General features: G+C 30.2%; 1 protein-coding gene across 1 annotated transcript in view; it reads left to right on the forward strand.

Annotated features, from left to right (window-relative positions):
- The first annotated feature begins 214 nt into the window (after positions 1 to 214).
- Positions 215 to 778, forward strand: part of LOC106871330 (adhesion G protein-coupled receptor A3) — a 54,573-nt gene continuing 54,009 nt past the window's right edge. Inside the window, exon 1 of the mRNA XM_014917725.2 lies at positions 215 to 309. The gene's annotated coding sequence lies outside the window, so the exon portion shown is untranslated. The remainder of the gene's footprint in view (positions 310 to 778) is intronic.

Genomic DNA, 778 nt, shown 5'->3' on the forward strand with positions numbered 1-778 from the left:
TCCAACGGCTTTTCTTTTTTCGGAAGCGTCTCAGATTCCTATAAATTAGAGTTTAGATTTTGTCCTTATGCTGACGTTAGAAATTACTTATTCGAGTTAAGCTATTTTATTTATTTCTACAAGTGACATATTTTTAAACTTCTTCAGTTATGTTATATTGGTGAGATGTTACATGACATTGAGATTAACAACAATAACCTGAAACTCATGTAAAACTAAATCTTGCTTTGAATACAGAAATCTGGATGGAAATTATATCACAAATATTGAAAATGGCTCCTTGCAAGGACTCAGCAATTTAAAAACGCTGTAAGTTGGATATATTATGCACTAATACTGTAATATATATATATATCTTTTTACTCTGATACAGATCTTAATCTTGTTTCATACACAAATCACTCATCCAGCCATCACTCTATAATGTGTTCTGAACGTGAACCAATATGAAAACATCATATTCATTTTCACTTTAAGTCACATTTCACACAACCATCTCTGTTATATTAACTAGTAACTATTCTCTTTCAAAGAAACTTTTCTTTGCTGTTTTTACGACTCCTCAAAATCAAAGAAACATTATAAGCTGCGTTGAAATTAATTAACTCTTACGTCGAGCAACAAATCTTCATTCGCTGCTCTCTAAATTCATTCTTCTGAATGACTGTGTGTGTGCATATAGATAGATATATAGATAGATAGATAGATAGATAGATAGATAGATAGATAGATAGATAGATAGATAGATAGATAGATAGATAGATAGGTAGATAGATAG

The sequence above is a fragment of the Octopus bimaculoides genome, chromosome 10, assembly GCF_001194135.2.
Source record: "Octopus bimaculoides isolate UCB-OBI-ISO-001 chromosome 10, ASM119413v2, whole genome shotgun sequence".
Taxonomy (NCBI): domain Eukaryota; kingdom Metazoa; phylum Mollusca; class Cephalopoda; order Octopoda; family Octopodidae; genus Octopus; species Octopus bimaculoides.